Below are 7,278 nucleotides of genomic sequence, written 5' to 3' on the forward strand. Positions count from 1 at the left end.
TGCTCTCGTAGCCCCCCGGCGCCTGTGGCCAGCCTCCATGGGGTTTCCTGCATGTCGGAATCCCAGCATGACACCAATACTCCAGGTGGCAAGGGTAAATAGGGCTTAGGTGGGGAAATACAGCTGTTCCCAGAAGAATACCTTGGGGAAATATTATGGTAGCCTTGCAGCTGATTTCAGTGAGGTCACCAGCCAGTGCCAAGGCCATAACACAGGGCAAGGCTCTTCTCCCCTGGCAGTGGCTGTGTGTTGGCTGGGACACAGGTGACACAGCTGGATAGGGATGTCATAGCACCATGCTCTACATGTCACAGCACCATGCAAGCTACAGACCCCAAACCACACCTGCATGAGATGCCATTGAAGCCTGCATGTTCATGCTCCATGTATACGTTTTCTAGTCCACTGCAGCAGGGCAGAGAAATCCCAGGCAAGCCAGGTCTGGCATCCTTCCAGCTCGCTATGAGCCATCACAGAGGGAGGGCAATGGAGTTGTGGATGCAGAGTGTGGCAGGATCCTTGATGCAAGCCCCAGTATGCTATCTTTAGAAGGAACACATGCTATGCTCAATTTCTTCTGCTCTATTTCCTCTGTGAAACCCTTCCCCATGCACGCTCGCAGGGACACAGACAGAGGAGGGGGCTCTCTGTGTCCCACAGCCAGTGCTAACAAAACCAGTCAATGACCACCAAGCAGGCTGATGCATGAGCTACGATACCACAATGCATCTACTCCCACTGAGGACTTCCTCATTGCTGTATACAAGCCATGGGGACACACCACTCTGTTGGGGCATGGAGCAGAGCCACCCTCTGCACAGCTACTCTGTGGCCAGCAGCAGGTTGGTGTAAACTCTGGTGCAAAGATTACATAGGATCCATCCCCAAACTCGCATCCAGCATACGGACACATCTATAGTCCAGGAGCTGGTGGCTTCCATCCCTTTATACACTCACAGATGTCAACCTTTTAGTAACAACCATACAAGCATGCTCAATGGAAGTCTATAGTGCCAGTAGGTCTTTGAATGAAAGAACCATCCAGGAAATCACATCATCTCATTTGCCTGGGTGTCATTACATAGGGTAAGCTTCTCCATCCTTGGAAGAGATGGATTTCAATGCCCTTGGCTGGGGAAAAGTCCTGGAGTCCTACCATAGGGTTTTCACTGCCAGACTGCTATAAATGGGACCAAAGTGTATTGCCTGTCTTGCAGGCTCTGCCAGAAAACTGCTGATGGTTTCTGTGGGATATGAGTGTGATCTCAGCCTTCCAGCTCACGGTCTTCCTGAGATTTAGTCATACAGTGACGCAGTTTGCAAACCCCAAAGAGGTCAATGCACTGGAGAAGCTCTGAGCTCAGAACAGCTTCTCCACATTCCCTGAATTTTAGAGAACACCAGGCTTTATGGAAATCTGCCCCCAAAACCAATGTCAGAAGTAAATGGCAAGTATTTTCGCCACTCAGAAAGGGGTCAGAAGGAAATTAAACCCAAGTGTGAACACAATGGAATGAAGAGACACACAGACCATCCCTGCACACTCCCACCTCTTAAAGCGTTCTCGGTCTGCCCTCACCTTTGGGGGTTATGACCCAGCTAAACCATGTGAAGTAGAAAGATGTTTGGAAAGGAGCTGGAGGCTGTTCTTCTGTGGTGGCAAACCCCATCAGAGGTGCCAATGGCCAAAGCAGGGCTCTGCTGGCCTGGTGCAGGTCGTACATGGCCACCCACTGGCCATAGACCCAAAACAAGACCATTTTCTCTATTTGGGAAAATAAATAAATAAATAAACTAAATAGAGAAATAGCTCATTTATTGCCTTCAGTGAATTTAAAGCACGATCAATACCACACTGGTGCATGATTTATTAGGGGGTGACAAGGCTCTGACCCATACTAACCTTGCTTGCTGTGTGTGACAGTGACCCAAAGCAAGCATGCAGCCCCATGTTGTCTGGTGAGAGTTCTGGCAACTTCTGAGCTGTTGCATCAGCAGAGGGATGTGATCACAGGAGCTCTAAGCAGAGTTTAAATTCCTCTTTTGCAAGATGTTGCTTGCTGCAAGGTGTCAGCTCCTGTTTATTTGCAGAGGTTAAGAGAGGGGGAAAGTGGGAATCCTGCAAAGGGATCCAAACTGCCCCAGATCTGGGGAGGGAGAAGAATCCATCCTCAGCCCTGGCAAAGGGGAAGTTTGCCTCCTGTCCTCCCTGAAGCAGTGCATATAGAAGGGGTGCAAATGGCTCAGCAGTTTGTATTACAGCATCCAGAGCACAAGTCTGACAGACACTGTATTTCACTGACCCCAGGAGGGATGGGGAAGAACACAAGGCACCTTGCAGATATTTATTCCTCCTTTTTAAGTGGAACAGGAACAAAAAAGCCCCTGCAGTCTTCTACAGAAAGCTGCACAGCAGACCCGCCAGCCAGGCAAGCAATTAACACATTGTCAAGGAAGCAGGAGAACAGCCCTAATGACAGCCTCTAGTTTCTTCCTTTTTGTTTTGGAGCCAAAGGGAAACAGAAGAAGAAGATGCTCACCCTGCAGGCCACAGGTCCAACTCGAGGTGGTGGCATTAACACAAAGCAGCCTGGTGTGCCCCAAATCCCAAGCAGAAATGGTGCAGGTGTCTGTGGCCAGGCAGTTAGAACCACTGTGACAAGTTTCCTCTGCCCCTGGTAGGGCCAGGACATTAGAAAGGCCACTTCGTTATTCCAAGATGTACAGCTATGCCTCCAGCCAACTGGGGCTGCCCTGGCTTTTCTTGCAGCTTCCTCCAGAAGCTCCAGAAGCACTGCCAGAACTCCAAAGGGATAAAAGCAAAGTCTGGAGGTAGGAGGAGAGGAGTCATTTCTCTAGGCTTTTCTGCTGAAAGTGTCTGAGGGAATTCTGGTTTCAGATCTCCTCCAGCACCAAGGAGGCAGCCAGCAGACCTGTTCTGGGGGACACACAATGACAGCTGAAACTTCTTGCAGAAAGCCACCTGGACCCACTCTGTTACTGGCTTTAATGTCAAGATCCTGCTCCATCTGCTACACAGGCTGTGAACAGGATTTCAAACTTGTAATAAATGACTGAGTCCCAAACAGGATTGCAATTAAAGTTTACAATTTATTAAATGAATAGAGGCAAGCAAACAGCGCTGGGTGCGGTGGGACTCTCCGCTCCACTAAGACACACACAAGTTACATCAGGCGGCTGTTCTTTATGCTCCTAGGCTAATACATATTCATCACCACTTTTGGAAAAGGCAGGGTTATTATAATTAGTTTCCCAGGACTCAAACCATCCCATGGATGCATGCGTATCAGCCTCTGGTGGCCCCTCTGGGGGTTGCTCGTACTGAAGGCTCGTAGTCTTCCTCCCAGGCTTTGTCCTTCGGTCGTTCTTCAGCTTTCCCCCTCTCCTTATTTAGTAGTCTCTGGGCTGGATGTCAGAAAGTTGTGTCTTGTGTAATAGTCAGCAGTTATCTCAAAAAACTCCCCCCTATTCTCTTATCTCCCAGACCCAAGTCTCAAGGTTTACCCTTCAAACCCTCTATCAACACAAACTGCTAGACCATTCTTTTGCAAGATACAAGAACTATATATGCTAACCACTGTTTCTCTTGGACTTGTGGTTATACAAGGGTATGTAAGACAGAAGGTCACATTTCGTCATGAGGCCCTAGCACTGTTCCATATTGACATGAATCAGATGAACATATTTCACAAAACTCATTTTCCATCTCTACAGTGGTAAAGAAACTCGGACAGCCTCACGGGGCATGAGCAGTGTTTGCAGACAGCGCAGCTGCTCCTTGGGAGCAGGATGGGCAGTGCTCACTCCAGGATACTCTGATCCTTTGTGCACCTGCAATAAAAACCAGAAGAATGATGGAGCCACAGAGGAAAATGTTAAACTCCTGAGAGAGGGAAGATCACAACCCAGGTCTGGGTTTTGGGATGACACAGCAATACCTTTGGCTCCTTCTGCCCAGGAATGCTCTTGAACATGGCTGAAATGAGGAGAAATTGAACTGGGGGAAGGGGGCTCTTTCATTAAACATTCATACAAAAAAAGCACTACTCTCCTTAATAAATTACAGAAATGTATTCCTCCTCAATTAATATGCATCACTACTTACTTCTCTAAGGAAACCAAGCTCTATCCCAGGGACTGAACATTAATGCTTTCTGTCAGCAGCCCATAGCAGCACTTTGAGATTATTTTTCAGTCTTTTTTTCCACTTCTCCTCACAAGGTGGTAGTTTTTAGCTTGCATTTTTTCTGAACAGCACAAGCTAAAGACTCATAGGTACAATATTTAAGAAAGAGCATCATGCTAGGAATACAGAAGCAATTTTGCTGCACCAGGTAGTGCTACCCATCCCCGGTGGGATGGTTTTTGTTTTTGTTTTTTTCCTTATCTGGAAGTATAAGCAATACCTCTTGCTGATCTATATTTGGACTGAGATGTTTAAAACCTCGAAAGGAAGGAGACAGAGAAACCCTCCTGTAGAATGAGGTAGGTATCACAAAAGATGAAAACTGGGGGGAAGCAACACAATAGGTACCCTGTATTGCCAGTTTGACAGTTCCCAGGGGATGCTGAATAGGTGATGATGCTGAGGTCCAAGCCCAGGAGCACTATAACCTACCCCAAGGCAGAGCCCGCACCCAGCTCTTCAGACCCTCACAGATGGGGTCTCAGGGTGTTCCTGGGGAAGCCACATCTGTACCTGAATACGGATTGATGATGTGGGTTATGGTTTAGCTGAGTCTCTGTTGCACATCTCTCCACAGGTCCTTCAGAAAAGATCTTTGACCGGTTCTTGCTTGAGCCTTTTACTTTGTGTCTCCTAGACAAGCTACATTGGCTCTCTCCAAATCCTCTCTGATTGCCTGGATCTGCCCTTTCAGAAAAGGCCAGCATGCTGCTGCCTGCAGCAGCTCTCTGCCCTGACACACATTTGGCAGCTCCGTCTCTCACCTCCCCAGATGCCGTATGGCACTGCCCAACTTCAGTCACTGCTGTTCACAGCTTATGCTAATGGGGCAGGCTGTGAACTTAAGCAGGGGGTGCAGACATACGAGCACTAAGCTGGCTCTACTGTGTGGACAGTCACCCTCAGGTAGCCAGCGAGGTATCTCCTTCCACAGCACCAGTAAGGCTCAGAGTCCTCATGCCCCGGAAATCAGAGCCGCTTCACATTCATTGATTTCTCCTTAAACCACCCCAAAATCTCTATGAGTGCAACTTGTAGTGCAGCATGGTTCCTGCTGGTCACAAATCCCCATCACTTGGTCACAGGGAGTTGACTCTGACAAACATCAAGCTGGTAAGCCATGTCCAGCAGCACAGTACCATCACAACACTGTCATTTGCTTGGAACATTAGGAACAAGGCAACATTACAAATAAACAAAACCAAAATGACTTAAAACCTACTTGAACGGGTCCTGCTCAGGAGTACCTGGAATTGATGGATCCCAAATTTTCACTTCACTGAGCTGCTCAGAGAAGCTCGTACAGAAAGTCGCTGGAAATAGGCACACCGGAGCTGGAAAGAAGCTCAAACTGAGAGAAGCGGACCTGCACACACAACTGCCCCTCCCTGGTAAGCAGTTACACATTATGTGGAATCATAGATCCTTAGAAACGACGACTGTCCTGGTAACCTTACAGCTTATTCTCCTTATTAACAATCGGACAGTTTATGAGCCTGAAATATGGGACCAAATTGATGTCAATTTGTGGGACTCTGCAACTAAAAACGACAAGGTTGCAGTGGGATTGCTCGGCACCTGGCGAGCTGTCTCTGAGGCCTTAAAGAGCCCTGTGGGACCACAGTCAGAAACGTGTGGTTTGCCAGATAGTGAGCGAGCTGCGGGCTCCTTTACTGATCAGACTGCTATGCCATCGGCCCCTCCACCGCTATAGCCATCGCAGGCCTTTGCTGTTACGCCCCCTGCTGACCTGGACGTGCCTTTTGACCCAGGCCCTATTGGCCTTGAAAATGTTATATATGGAGTGGTAATTCGTGTCGAGAAAATGGTTGGTATAAATAAAGAAGGGAGAGATTTGGGAGTGTGGCCATGGGGGTCGGAAAGCCCCATCAGACTCTTAACGACGAGGCCATCAGGAATATAAAAGAGTTTAGAGGGAACAAAGAAGGGTGATTCAGGAGACTCCATGCAGTCTCCGGTTTCTTGTTCTCCAGCTGGTCTCTTGTTCTCCAGCCAGTAAGGCATGGAAGTTGCTGGGTGTTTGCTGTTGCTGTTATATGCAAAGTTGTTTGACCAATGGAAAGTTGTTTTTGAAAAAGACTGCTGTGGGGAGAAGGGTGTAAGAGAGGAGCCTGTCCTTAAAAAAAGTCAACACAATGAAGTTAGAAGGGATTAAAAGGAACAGGCTAGCAGAACGGAGACCAGGACAGGAACAGGCACAGTGATTGCCTCATGAAGATGGGTTCGGCCAAACTCAGCAAACTGCTCAGAGAAGCACGTACAGAAAGTCGCTGGAAACAGGCACACAGGAGCTGGGAAGAAGCTCAAGCTGAGAGACGTGGACCCGTGCACACAACTGCCTCTCACTGGTAAGCAGTTGCTCATTATGGGGAATCATACGTCCTTAGGAACAAAGGCTGTCCTGGTAACCTTACAGCTTATTCTCCTTATTAACAATCGGACAGTTTATGAGCCTGAAATATGGGACCAAATTGATGTCAATTTGTGGGACTCTGCAACTAAAAACGACAAGGTTGCAGTGGGATTGCTCGGCACCTGGCGAGCTGTCTCTGAGGCCTTAAAGAGCCCTGTGGGACCACAGTCAGAAACGTGTGGTTTCCCAGATAGTGAGGGAGCTGCGGGCTCCTTTACTGATCAGACTGCTATGCCATCGGCCCCTCCGCCGCTACAGGCCTTTGCTGTTACGCCCCCTGCTGACCTGGACGTGCCTTTTGACCCAGACACTGTTGGCCTTGAAAAGGAGATGGATATGCTTTTCTTTGATCCGGGAAGAGCGGGATACGTAAGGCCCAAAGGCCGAGTTGCTTGACAACTTAAAGCAAGACATATTGTTCAAAAGGAATGGAAAATAGAGACTTGTTTGTAATTAAGGAAAGGAGTGGAAAATGGAGACTGTTAAGCCATGGAACTTAAAGGATTGTTTGTTACCTTTTCTGATTGTACATATGTATAGGTGTACTTGGGTATAGTACGTAAAAGCAATGATCTGTATATGTAGAATGTTTGATGTTCGTGTGTGCGTGTTGGTAGAGGATAGACTCCCCGCACAC

The sequence above is a fragment of the Aythya ferina genome (genome assembly GCF_964211825.1).
Source record: "Aythya ferina genome assembly, chromosome: 25".
In the NCBI taxonomy this organism is placed as follows: Eukaryota; Metazoa; Chordata; class Aves; order Anseriformes; family Anatidae; genus Aythya; species Aythya ferina.